We start from the raw sequence: 13,623 nt of genomic DNA on the forward strand, positions 1-13,623 counted from the left end.
ACATAGGAAAGAATGGTTCATTTTCTGCCACTAATCATAGCCAAGGATTAAGATATTTTGGAAAAGCCCTATTATTTCTCATTCTGCAAACCAGGATTTCATTATGGGTAAATCGTGAAATTTATGAAGTCCATTCATACAAATTAATTTCCTTTCCTGATTTCCATTGGCATGTGAGATACAGATACATAATATAAATAAAAGTCTGTAAAGCAAAAGAAAAAGATACACAGAAATGTCTGCTTGTACTTAAAAGTAGGGTAATCTCAAGTAAGGATGTAGCTAGAATAATCGTCCCTGCAGCTAGTACATTCATTCCTGAATAAACAGGTTTAAGGCCTGAACAGGTAGAAATCAGTGCAGCCGCACTGCATGTACATGGATCTATGCTAACTTACTCTAGCTGTCTGTATCAAGAATAACCAAAGGTAAGTTCTCCCACTCTAAGACATTCATTTTGCAGCAGCAATGTAAAATCTAGACGTCTTTTCCATGTTATAAGAAATATTCCTACTTAGACATCTTAAAGAAGAATCCTTGCAATCATTTTAGTATAGCAAGGTGTGGGGTTTTCCCTCTGCAGTGGTGCTTACCCTCAATGAAAGTTTTTCATAAGAAACTTATATCTGTCTTCAGACAACCTTCTGAACACAAACATTTTTCAGAAATTAGGCACAGGGAGGCAGTGGCCTGCATTTCTCAGGGGACCATGCACAACAGAAAGCATGATACAGCCTTGTTTGGTGTCATCAGCATCTGCCAGCTCCTTCCTGAAACAAGGTCTTAACTGGCAGCACAGAAATTATGTTGGTTGTTGCAGAAATCTAGATTTCATCATCAGAGAAACCATAACTATAGCCACTGAAACATCAGGTATATGGCTGGCTGATCTCTAGCTGGCTGACCAAACGTTTTTAGGGTCACAGCTCACATGATCAGACATAGACAGCCCTGTCTCCTACTACCTTCCTGACTAAAATAAAAGAAGACAGTAAGTTTGCTTCAAATTTCAAAAGCAGAATTTTTTCCTGAATATTCAACCGAAGAAATGGTCCACTCATTTGTACATTTCTTGGAAGGAAGTCTGGTATCTCTATCAAAAGTTTGCTCACTTTTCATACTCTCCTCTGTGCTGAGTACTTGAATCCAAAATATTCTTTGTAACAATAAAGTCTACCCCACTGTTAGCTAATTGTACAAGGCTGCTCTTCCAGCAAACCAGTTAAATGGGGCAGAAGGTGCAGCTTGGGTGCAGCAGCCAGCAGGGCAGAGACCCTGGTATTAGATCTTAACAATCAACAAAAAACTGCATCATACAGAAACATTTCAATTTTTTTGCTTCTCTGGTTTAAGATGGTGACATTCCCCACAAAATTCAGCAGTAGGGAAGGGTTTAGAGAGGAGTTTTCTCTTTTAGTTGAGCAGATGATTTTTTTTTTAAAGTACCCAAGTGATTTTGGTCTGGAAACACTTACAAATTTTTGATGAGACACCATTCAGTCCAGGTGCTTTTCCCAAGTTAATATTAAATATAGCTTTGGAAACTTCAGCAGATGTTCTATTTTTTTTAGTTCAAATTTTTTTTTGCTACTACTCTGCCTCTATTTAAATAGCTGACTCTAATTGATTTTTTAATACAGTGATTCATAATGTGTTGTGAATCTTCTGTTAATTTACTTGCGACTGTTATTATTTCCCCTGATTTAACACATCCTGTTTTAGAACATCCATCGAAGCTGATGGTAAATTTTTTCATGGCATTTGGATCATATCCTAAATGTAATTTGAATGCCATCTTTCGAAAGTTGCAAAGTAAGGGGATTTCCTGTTTTATTCTTCAATCATATCAACTTGAAAATGAGCTTTTATAAATCCTCCTCTGCCTTACTCATTCTAGGAGTAGTTTTTCTGGGTAATTTCTAATTGGGGAAGAGCCAATTGATAGTATTTTCTGATTTTTCTCACTTTTATTGAATGCCCCATTACACTGCATGAGACTTAAAACCAGTATGAAAATTTCTCACTAAGTTCAGGTGACGTGACTATATTTGCTCAAAGAGCACTTCCCACCCCCTTCTTTTTTACCATATTTCTGTGGTTTTTGGGGGCTCCATACAGGAGCTCTCTCCACACAGCCATAGCACTGAAGTCCTTTCCTCGCTCCTTAGAAAACATGGCAATAGAGCATGGAAATTAATCCCAGGGTTATTTGAGGGTCCTGCACCAGTGGAGCTGGGCCACCGAAACCTCCTACCTCCACACAGTGCAGCCATCTCACTGCAGGTCAATACAGACAAACAGACGGGCTACTCTGACTTGAGCTTACTGCTCAGATACACTCTCTCCTCATATATATATAAGTTTAGTGAGCACATTACTCATTTCATCATCTCCTCTCATTTTTTTCTATACTTAAATCATATTGGGGCAAAGTAAGGTATTTAGATACGCTTTTCCATGGCAGTCAAATCTGGGGCTTTTACTATTCATTTGCACCATTTCAGTTTTAGAGAAACTCCTCTCTCACACCCACAGTCACCTTTTCCCCTCTTCTTCCAAAATTCATCTTTGCTCATTTTTTTTTTTTATGGGCATGTTATATTTAGCCTTCCTCTCATTTCTCTTTTTCTCAAGATTTCTTTCATTCTAATTACACCACCAGGTAGTTTCACAGCCATACTCTAAGTCTGAAACTTTAAAATGCTTGCTAACTGTGCTACAGCATCATGAGAAAGCTTCTATTTTTTCAGTATGTTCCCCAAATAGAATAAATGTATATACACATACGCACTTGCACTTGTCACAAAGGACCCCAATCCCCCAGCTGTGCTGAATCCTTGGCAGGGAGCAGCCCCACGCAGAGCCCCTCCTTCGACTGGGGGTTCTGGAGTCCTGTCACACAGATCTGACTCTGCCAGCAAACATGCACCAACTCAGCTGAGAGTTGCAGCTACCTCTGGACTTGTAAAGTAGCTACTACAATACTGCAAGAAGATGTTTTCGCATTAGCGCATCCTTCCAGCAAACCTTTCCTTGTCTTCAGCAGTGCTGGTTCCTCTTTAGAACTTTAGTTTACCATTGAAATAGTGTGAAATAATTGGGATATTGGATTGCAAAACGGTAAGCCTAAACCCTCTGCAAAGGTGATGGTCACCTTTATCTCTACAATACTAGCTATGTGCCGAATAGGGCAGAAACCAGCAGTTTGTCTGGCAACAATGGAGGTTTGCAGTTTCCTACCAAGTGGTGATCTGACAGAGTACATCCAATTATGAGTCTATGGTTTAAATAGACTGTCATGATGCTTGTCTGCCCTGTGAAGGTCCAGCCTGGGATTCTGGAAACAGTGGGAGAATTCCTGGAAAGTTTTTTTAAGCAGCCATTGATGCTGTGTTTGTCCACTGATGCAAAAAGCATAGTCTCCCTATGGCTGATGGCACTTTCTGCCCTGGAATCAGTTTTGCTTCTTTTTCCTTTGCAATGAAGTCTTTCCTCATCCTAACATACTCTCTATGCGGAAGAAAAAATAAGCAAAAATCCCTGAGAACTCTTTCAAAGTTACCTAGGAACTCAGGGACTGGAGTAGAGCAGTCATCTCCATCGCTGGCGGCCCTTCCAGGGCCCCTTTCAAAAAGCCTTTGTGCAGTGCCTGGGTGAAGTACATCTAGCTAGAGCTTGGACTCATAATTATATCTTTCTGCAAAACCTGAATTTGCGTTGCATCAATTCTAGCAACTTCAGGAAGTTCGAGCCTTTGACTGCTAGGGCCCAAGGGACAGCTCTGTATCATCTTGCGCAACAGTTAACAGTTGAGTCGGGGAAATTTCTCAGAAGAAAGAAAACAAACAAGAGTGTGCGTAATTGAAAAACATCAGGACCAGTTTCTCTGCTAACCTCTTTCTACATGACAGTTTCACACAGTCATTTTAGATTGAGAAGCACATTTGAACCTCCCAGTACCACTGACCCATAGACATATTACTATAAGGAGAAGATACCTGGAGAAGTTAATGGCTTATGCAGATGCTCTGACATGAAAGCCCTCAAGTGAATAGCTGAGTCCAAGCGCAGCCTGCAGCACGGTGAAACACAAGAGTTATAGAATCATAGAATGGTTAGAGTTGGAAGGGACCTTGAAGATCATCTAGTTCCAACCCTCCTGCCATGGGCAGGGACATCTTCCACTAGACTAGGTTGCTCAAAGCCCCATCGAACTTGGACTTGAAGGAAGGTTATCATAGGGGAAAAAACAAAAGCCAACTAATAGTGAAGAGATCATCTTTACCAGTTGCTTCAGTCTTCCAAAAGAATAGCTGGATAGCAAAAGCTCAGATGCCTGAGAAATACTCAGCAGCAGTGACAACTGCAGCTCACAGGAATGGCAGCAGCATGGAGCCAGATTTCAGAGCTGCGATGGGCAATTCAGTTCAGAAGCTAACTGTGCACAACAGAAGGTCGACAAGATGGGCTTCTGCACCTGACCTCATGTTTCCAAAAGCTTTTACTCAACAGGCACCTGAAGGATTTTTTGAGAAGTCAGTCATAAGTAGAAGTGAAAGAATTAGTGTCCTAAGTCTTATAGCTCATTACATATATGTCTATGTATATGTGCACACATATATATGCACACAGATACTTTATGTGTGTACGGATTTGCACATACAGGATAGAAAAAAACCCTTCAAATATTCTTCAGTTTTCTATTTTTGGAGGCTTCTCTTGTAACCCAAAATATCATTTTTTTCTACTTCTTAAGCAATTTGCAGATGATTTTGCTTAGGAGGTGGCAATAAAACATATTTTCCCTGAAGCACTAGGAAAAGAACTGACTGCTGCTCCCAGGGTATCAAAATTGATTTGTAATATACTGCAATACCTATTCTGCAACCCCAAAGATATCACAAGAGTTATGAAATGGAACAAACCTTCAGCCCTAGCTCCTGCAGAAGTCTAACATCAAGAGCAATCTGGACAGTACAGACATGGAGTCAAATCTTGTCTTTTGCACTCTCTTATGGCTGCAGAAAGGTCAGAATTAAGTAGAAAAAACATTCTTTAGTTGTGCAAAGACAAGACAAGTGAGGAATGTTCTTGTGCATACATGATGCTTGGATAACATTAGCTATAACTATGTAAGGACCAAAGAATTTAATCCACTAATTATGGACTTTGATAGCCTGTAGCATTGCTTTTCAAGACTGCTCAAGTGCTCATATTGCAATTCATGTGCTCAGGGACAATACACTTTGGGAATTTCAACGCACTTGCATCACCATCTCACGTTGCTTTCTGATATTGGTCTTGCAGTAGGCTTCAAAGTGTGCAAAATGTAGAAGACTTACCAACAAAGTGAAGCCTGTAAAGCAGGCAGAGGGCTGGTCCAGCTCGCTGGTTTGCAGACAAACCCATCCAGGTTGGAACAGGACCATGGTTTTCCTACTGTATTTCTTACTCACTGATTGTTGCCAGGTATTTTCAACGTCCAGACTTTGCAGGCTTCCTCAGTAACAGAGGAGGAGGGGAACATTTTGAGGGCCTGCTGTTTTTCATAAGCTTCCTCCTAGCCTGGAGATAAGCCTGGTGTGGAAAGCCTGTGCCCCCTTTGGTTGCAATCAGCGTTAGCTCCTCGGGGAGGAGGAAAGACCAGGAGCCAGGTTATCAAGCAGCCAACTCTCGACAGCAATGGTCAAGCCGCTATCAGCCCCACGACCGAGCCCCCGCCATTGTCCCACAGACGCAGATGAAACAATCAACTGTGCCATGCAGAAATCTGCTAGAAAAGACTCCCTCTCTGCCTGTCTATTAGCGACCACACTTCAATGAATGCAGCTATTATGTGTTTTAACTACCAGCCATACGCTTGGTCCTGTTCCCAACGAACCCAAAGGGAACGGTGTTATTGACTTAAGTGGGAGCAGAGGCAGGCCCTTCGCTGCTCTGTGATCTAGCAACACTACAGCTTGCTAGCGCTTAGCCAAGAGCGCTTTACGTGAAGTCAGGGAGTTTACTCATGAGAGCGCTTCCTCTGACACGTATGTGTTTGCTGGGCTGAGCTGGCAGCTTGCTTCAGCCCAGCTCTGCTGAGATGCAGCAGGGGTCTGTGTGATACTCTGCTCCCTGGAGAAGAGGGGTTTTCTACAACAACTTCCCCAGAATTGTTTTGCCAGGATGGGTTCAGGACACGAGAGCGCAGAGGCCGTATATGAGCCACGAGGCCACACCTGACCAGCTAATGCACAGCTCAGCAGAAACGTTTCAAACAAACAACATATTCCTAAAATGAATCGCATCAGAACAAAGCTTTCTCATGAAGCTTGTGCTTCTTCAAGCCACATATTTTCCTTGGCACTCCTCCAGGCTTAAAAGCAGATGTAAATGTTACCAAGGCTCAGATACAGCAACTTCTTCTCTCCTGATTGCCAAGGAAAACTTACAGAAAATAACCGACAAAACCTTTACCATTTGAAACAGCAATGCCAACAGCCATTACTATGGAAATAGGAGACTGAATCAGGCACAGGAGTGAGAAGCGACTTCTCCAGCTAATTGCACAGCCACTAGCAGGGCTGCAGCATGAAGCTGGCTCTTAGCTGAAAAGAGGGGGTTCAACGTGGCTTCAGCTGAACACTTAATGACCAAAAATGTTTAACGCGAAGGTGTGCGTGCAGATGCACATGAAGCAAATGCTGGGTTTTCAACACTAAAAATAGTCAGAAGTATCAAAACGTTGCAAAGCACTGCCTGCTGATTTCTGCAGCTTTCCCATTGCTTGGCCAGCCTCCTGTTCCCTCTGCCAGCGTCACTGAAGTCGGAGACACTCAGGACTTCTCTGAAAGGACCAGACACTTCCTTGAAAGCCTGAGACTCAAGGACCTCCCTGGAAATCTAAATGCTGATGTTAGAAGAAAGCAAAGTTTGCTGCTAGATTTCACAACATACTGCAGCTAAGCTGGTCTGCTTTGTGGGCAATTGCACACCTGGGACTAGAGAAAACCAGGAGTGACACCTAGTCTGGTCAGCGGCTCTTCTGGGACCTTTATTCTGGTGGGCTTCCCAGGAGACCCAATTCAGCAAACCCGCTAGAAACAGCAAAACCCAATCCTGCGGGTGTGAGGTTTCATGTAACAGGATACTCCTCAAACCCAGACGTGCAAGTCCACCAAAGGTCTGAATTCGAATGCATTACTTCAGTCCTCCCTTACTCATCACGTACAACCCAAGCCCCAAATGTTAACGACTCAGCATGTTTTATCACAGTAGCATGTACACTTTCAATCATCATTAGAGACGAGGAGGGTCTAGGCTCAGGCACCATGCCAGATTAAGTAAAACTTTCCATGAGGAAAGCTATTTGTTTTCTCCCAGAGCTGTGAGGCTTGGCCAAGAGGGAGGGAGGGAAAAGCTTGCCCAAGCCAGACTGAAGTGTAGACAGTGTTACTGGACTTTGCAGCCTACCTGCGTGTTGTTCTAATGACATCTGGACTACTGGAAATCACTGAGTGCACTCAGGAGTTTTCAAAGGCATAATTGTGGCAGCAGCAGACTAAACTTAATGCCTCAAGAGCCAATCGCTTTAATCATGAAGCTGAGATGTATGAAAAAGGATACATTTCAGCAAAAGAGTAATTCTGTCTGCTATGGTTCCTGTTCAAATAAACTATATCACCAAACCACGTGCATTTGAAGAATATAGAGGAGTGAAAAAAAAGAACATATGGTATAGAGGCAAAAAACTTTCACATATACTGTATAGGAGATATATGGACTTGTCAGACATCTAACAGTTCAACACTGTAAGCAATTCATGGGAATGACATTAGCAATAGCTCATATTACATCCAGGAGTTACAGCTTTTACTGCAAAAGTTATTTTTAAAAGAGCCATGTTTAAAATGAAATGGCTGGCAGGGCTGCAGCTTTCAGTAACACTTTACCTGTGGTTTTGCCACTTTTACATACTTATTGGGGGCTTAATGCTCCCAATTTACCTTTTCAGAGCAAAATAAAGTCGCAATGAGTGCATTCATTGGCACGGTGCTATAAAACTCACAGCTGTGCAAAGACAATCACAAGAACAAAAGTCTCCTTGTTTTAAAAAAGATGATGATGTGGTTCTGATACTTTCTGTTAGCCACGTATCTAAACATCAGACACCTTCGTTTATGGCCTATGTATTTTCATCTTACTACAGAAAAATTTATAGATCCAATTAAGACAAGATCAGGACAGAAACCTTTATGAAAGCGTCTGTGTGGACAGGAGGAGGATGAATTAATATACAAAACTTCAGACAAAAGATCTGTCTTTCAGATATTGTTATTCCAGTTCTGACTCCTACACAGGACTCGGGGCATTCTGGAAAACAGTTTTTTCAATGGCGGGTGGAACCCTGGCCCCACTGCCGGCAATGGGAGAGTGCTGCCAATTTCAATGTGGCTGGGACTTCATCTCAAAAGTCGAGTCAAAGAATCTGAGATCTTCAGCTTCAGCACTCAAGCATACTTTGATTAAAGAATCCTCTGGGATGCTGCTTTGCTTTCAATTAAAAACTGGTTTTGTAAAGTTCTGTGCATTAATGTAACAAATGGGATCACAGCATGTACAATACACCTTGAAATCTGATGAAAACATAAGTCATACATTTTTTCCTGTTGGTACCAATGTGTTTCCCCCTTGCTTTTTTGAAATAGCTTCATTTTCGTCTGTAATGAAAACTACTTTCTTTGATGTTTCTAACGGCAGGAAATAATTTCACAACTGAATGTCATTCTGCTGCAGGTAAAAAACGTAATAGCTTGTGGGAGTGCCAGTTACAACCTGAAAAATGTTTCTTGGCATTAGCATGCCTAATTGAACTCTCTCCATCCTGGTGAAATAAAAGATTTGGAGCTCAGTTCTGTGTTCCACCCAGGCTACACTAGGTTCAGGAAAGGGAAACAGGGATAAGGAAGGTGATTTCGAGTCACCTTTAGCATCTCCTGTTGTGAGCCTGGCCAGTTCCCAGCTGCCTGAACATCCTGAAAGCTTTGTCAACTTACACTCCATTGCCTCTGGCTTGGGGTTTCTTCTACCACTAAGCAAAGCAGTTAAAATTTGGAAAAAATTATCTGAGTTGCCCTGGTTAACAGAAAAGAAGCAGGATTAGTTCAAGAGAAGACTAGCACAGCTGTTGACCCAAGTCCTAGTTAGAGGGCCAGAGATGAGCACATTCAAAAGTGAGATATTAGTTAGGTAAATGTTCATATCCCCTTGAGAGAACGACTGGTTCAAGCGACCAGGAAGAGTTCTGATCAGCCTGTAGCTTCCCCTAACTGGCCATTTCTTCACTAATTCTACTTCATACTTCAAAGGGCTGCACAGCACATTAGATTAATCAATCCCCAAATAAAATGTTTTCTCTTAAAAGCAATTACTGCCCAGACTTGTACTGAAGAGGTCCCTCAAGCCTGCCTGTGTAAGGATTTTCCTTGAGCTCTACCACTCTAGCACCCCACACTACTCCCATGTTAGATCTGAAAGAGGAATGTCATGTAACCTTCACTGTCTAGGGCAGGGTGGCACAGGCACATGGAGCTACCATTAGCCCTGGTGTGGTCTGACAGGGTGCCCCAGCGCCCTGCAGGTTGCTGCAAGAGCTTCTGGCGGGGAGGACAGGAGACACCCCCTCTCCTGCAAAGGACCATGGGCTCCCGCAGAGTACCAAAACCAGGCATAAATGTCACATTCCAATCACTTTTAATCAAATCTTACTGTGAAAGCAGCAAAGGGAGTCAGCCATGATCTTGGTTAGGAGATTGAACTCAGAATTATTCAAAACAAATGCTGGTATACAAGCCAGATACCTTTTAATATCAAGAGCATAGCCATAATATATCAAGTATCACTTTACGGGGTGAGTTTTAAATATGTTATACATGTTGAATCATATATTCACATACTGAAAGGGACAGCACATTTAATGAGTAGCCCAGGTGGCTAGTGTAGATTTTGATTTAAAACAAGATTGCCAAGACCAAAATGTATTTGCCAAAGTGGAAGTCTCTTTGGGTGCTCCCTTTATATGACATTCAGCTGCCCAGTATTACTGAAGCAGAAAAATGTCATATAGAGGATATATATTTATATAAACTCACTGACTGTTTTTTCCATCTATACTCTGCAGTATAGATGGTCTATATTTGGAGATACTCCAGACCAAAAGGAATGAATACTGCTTTGATCCCATAAGCTGAAACCAAAAAATTTCTGTTTATACCTGGTCCAAGACTGATATTACGTATATTATATACATAAATCAAACCTCCCCAAAGTGGTAAACAAGCCACCAAAATTTTACCAAATATAATCTGGCATAACCAGTTAGATATTTTATTCGTCTGGTAGTCACATAAGTATGTTAGATGTCTATACCTCACATGTCATTAAGTACTTTCAGGTAAAACTGGAGGTATTAATAGCTACAAGAAACCGTGAAGATACACTTTTTTAATGGAGTGATGCTTTGAGAATTTAATTTTTAATGTCATTAAAATATTTCATTACTTTTAAATTGCTTTAGGGATGAAGGAAAGAGTTGATATACTTAGAGTAGCAGACAAGGAAAGGAGTCAAGTCCATCGGACCTCTCTCTGGCTTTCCTATTGTTCACAGGTGCAAAGATTGAAAAAATACTGAAAAAAAGTTTCAATCATGCTGTACGAAGGAATCTGAACTGAATCGGTGAGACAACAAATTATAAAGAGGTAAAGCAGCAATCTATTTTAAAAAAAGAGTAACTGTCCTTACTGACAGGTATGGTTTGATATTCTGTTTTTCAGAATATGGTCACAAAGCACAGATATGCCACCCACTCCTCCAACAAGGAAAACACTTGATGGATGGATGGATATACTAACAAGAAAGAATGGCAATGACTTAAAAGCTCCTATTGCAAAAAAAAAAATCAAGCACATGAAAAATTAGTTGCTCCTATTTGGTATGAGCCACTCTGCAAACCCCATTCTCCCTTATTCCACAGTTAAGTCCAGAGGTCTGAACGAAACGGCACCAGGTACAAAGGCGTTGCATATGCAGAGTGCTTTGCCTTTTCAGTGTGCATCTCGGTGAACAGCACCTACCAGGACACCAGGAGCAATTACTGATGGTTTCCAGGCAGTCACCATAGTAGTCAAACTGCTACTTTCTGTGCAAGAAAGCCCAGATGTCATCCTTCCATAACTAACAGGTTAGCACAAGAAGGGGATTCTTCTACTGAGACAAGATGAGTTGATTAGATAGTTGCTGGGGAGGATAAGATGACATCAGATGTGGCTTCAAGTCACGCTTTCTCTGGCCTGTGGGTGGGGTGCTGCCACCCAGAGCTGTCCTGCTGCACTCCTTGACCTGAAGCAACAGGCTTCCTGCCCCTTTCATGGGCTGGACCCAGCTATTGGATGTGGGGGATGTGGTTCCATAAGCTGACCCAGAGGAAAACTATGTGGGTTTTGCTATTTTTGGCACGTTAATTTTCCATTAGCCTGCTCTGCCACTCCATAATCAATCGATATGACTCAAAGGAAGCAGCAAGAATATGTGGCTAAGGGCAAGACGGGTTGAGGCCACCCTTTCCATGGGAGCCTGCAGTTACATCAGATTAAATGTAATGTGAAACCAATGTCTGCACTGGTGGTGGTAAAGACTGCCTCCATGAAATGCACATAGCATAGACCTAAATGAGCTTCAAGCCTGACTCACAGCTTCATGCTCCAGTGCTGTGTGTCTGAGGCATGCCAGGGCTCTGCATGGCTTGAACAGAGGGTCTTGGCCAGCACAAGTCCCACAGGACGTGCTCCCTGCCTTTAGCCCCTCTGCCACACTTTCTCTCTCGACTGCCCAAATACTGAGACAAATAAGAAGACAGCAGTAGTCCACTCCTTATTTCTACCAGAGCTTCATTTTGTCAACACAAAACATAAGAGTAGATGATCTTTTCTTCACACAGTGAGATACGGCATTAGATAGGAAAGGGAAGCTCACATGGGTTACACTCCATCAGTGTGACCCCTGAGACAAACCTACACACCAGTTTAGGCATAGAAAAGGGACTTCCTCTGGTTACCTTTTCTGATTACCACCCTGAGAGGGAACTGGTGATGCTTAATTTTTTGGAACAACCTAAATTAATTTTTTTCTATTATATATTGTTACCACAGCTGTTATGTCTGTGAATTCTTTCTTGGTCTATACCTCTTGTGGTCAGCCACAGAACAATTTCGATAGCTTGCTGGATGCCAAAGGGAAGTATATATGCATTTGGCTAGCCAAAGAGATCTTCAAAGTCAACTTTAAGTATCAGTGCAGATGTACACGGTGGCTTCTACAATTACTTATGATTATCTGTCAGAGGACCGGTGCACATGTGTGTCCAGAAGAGGGGGTGGAAGAGAAATGGGGGTAAAGACTAAACTATTAATGCTTTGTCAGAGAGAGTAAGCATTGCTCAAAAAACTAAAATCTCTCTCTCAGACCACACAGTAGCAAAGTTCCTCTGTTCCTCCAGGAAAAATCTGAAGTAGACATGGCTGAGGAGCTTCACTCTTCATCCCTGAGCTGCGGTCCCATCTCTCCAGCAAAAATCAGCCAAAGGCAACTTTCACAGTACTGTCAGAGAAGTGGTTGCTGGGTTTTGGAGAGGTAAGGCAGAAAGACTGCCCATTTCTTGTGCTCTTCTAGAAAGACAGCTATAGACTAGCTTTAGATATTATCTGTATTCTCCTCCTTCCACAGATAACTTCTGGTTTCTCTCAAAAACAAAATTTGGGCATGGATTTTTGTTTTGGTTTGTGCACATTTCTTGCTTGGTTTGTTGAAATCTTACTCCTTGCAGCATAGATATGTAGTAAAAATGCATGCTATGAAGAAAACCTCGTCACAAAAGATGTGTTAGGCAAAAATTTAGTGAACTGAACTCCTAATTAGGAAAAATTCCTTAGACCTGTCTATCATGTAACCAATAATAACTTCTGTCAAGAAAAATCATTTTCCTAGAGTTGGAAAGCAAAAGGCTGCTACTTAAGACCCAAAACATTCATTTGTAATCCTAATTTGGTGAGTATCATGCTGTTTAAAATAGAATGACTAAATGTCCTTTTTTTAAAAACAGTGCAATGAATTGCCTTTAAATTCCCCCTGAAAGACAAATCACATTCAGATGTTCCTTGGCAGTAATTAGTTTCAATGCAGCATTTCAAAGGCATTTCTTCTTCAAATACCATGATATGTTATATAAAGTTATGTGGCTATTGGAAGGGAGCTCACGTACTGCATTAAGGTGAGGGTCCAGAATACTACTGGTATACTTAGCAGCAAGTGCTAAATCACAGTTCAGTGAGGTCACGTAATCAAATTCCAGAATATCCCTTTTATTACGTTCAGCTAATAAATCTTTGGAAACTAGAGCCTGACAAGTTCATCACAGCATTTTAACTTTTCAGTGGTGCGTGTAGAATACATATACACATAGAATCTTACAAAAAAAAAAAAAAAAAAGCAGCAAGTCCACAATGAGAATAGAAGAAAAAGTAGTCTAAATGTCAGATGCCACCAGACTGAAAAGTTACGCTGAAAGATGTGCCTACATTTTTA

General features: G+C 41.6%; 1 protein-coding gene across 2 annotated transcripts in view; it reads right to left on the reverse strand.

Annotated features, from left to right (window-relative positions):
• The window catches only part of NFATC1 (nuclear factor of activated T cells 1), a gene marked incomplete at its 5' end in the record, with an annotated part of 119,706 nt that overhangs the window by 18,826 nt on the left and 87,257 nt on the right, over positions 1–13,623 (reverse strand). The gene's annotated exons all lie outside the window — the stretch shown is intronic.

This window comes from Vanellus vanellus (assembly GCF_965231255.1).
Source record: "Vanellus vanellus genome assembly, chromosome: 2".
Lineage (NCBI taxonomy): Eukaryota > Metazoa > Chordata > Aves > Charadriiformes > Charadriidae > Vanellus > Vanellus vanellus.